Source organism: Octopus bimaculoides, chromosome 3 (assembly GCF_001194135.2).
Source record: "Octopus bimaculoides isolate UCB-OBI-ISO-001 chromosome 3, ASM119413v2, whole genome shotgun sequence".
Classification (NCBI taxonomy): domain Eukaryota; kingdom Metazoa; phylum Mollusca; class Cephalopoda; order Octopoda; family Octopodidae; genus Octopus; species Octopus bimaculoides.
Genome location: NC_068983.1, coordinates 74,220,283 through 74,221,239, shown reverse-complemented (window position 1 = coordinate 74,221,239; position 957 = coordinate 74,220,283).

The window sequence follows — 957 nt, the reverse complement described above, 5'->3', positions numbered from 1 at the left end:
AACTTTTACGCCTCTTGTTTCTTCTCTTCCTTTATATTTTTCTTTACTCCTGTCCTCTATGTCGTCATTTCATTAATCTATATCCCTCTCATTTTCCCTATTTGTCTGCCATGACGGAATATCCAATACTCTGGGCTACCCCAGAAACAGCCGTAAGACTTTGAATTTTTTCCCCAATAATAATAATATGATTTGAGACGTTTGCCTTGCCTTAACGTCTGTTGTCGCCTTTAACAATATATATACATATATTATATCTTGTACTTATAATTTTTTCAGTATAGTACTATTAAGTTATACCTAATGGTATATAATATATTCTCCTGTTAAGTTATTGGTTCCATTTTTATAGGATTGTAGGTTGATGGTTAATTTCTGTTAATATACATAGTAATTATTCATTTGGATTTCAAAAAGGATAGTACATACCTGTAATTAGATCTTACATGATATCTAAATCATTTCTGGAAATGAAGGTAGTTCTGACGCTGAGTTTTAGATTAACGTCTACAGAATAACATAAAAGTTATCTGGTGTAGATATACGAAGTAATGACGCTTACGTAATCATATATGTGCAAACGCATTTATATATACGTATATATATATATAGATATGCAGGGCAGGGAATCGTCAATTAGTAATAAAATTAATAATTAACAATTTTGCCGGGTACCTCAATATGAAAAAAACCTTTTCGGTAAAAATCATTTATAATCATAAATATATAGGGATTGACAGTAACCTGCTTCTCCAACATACTGAGAATTCAGAAATAGCAGTCAAAGAACTACTGATTTCAAAACTACAAATTATTACTCTAGATTGATAGCGATATTTTTGATACACACAGAACAAAAAACAGTAGAGAAGAGTAAAAAAACCACCTGCCTTTAGTTAATTTAGTACGATCGTTTCACAGTAAAGAATAAAGAATCCTCTATTCTGATCTTCAGCT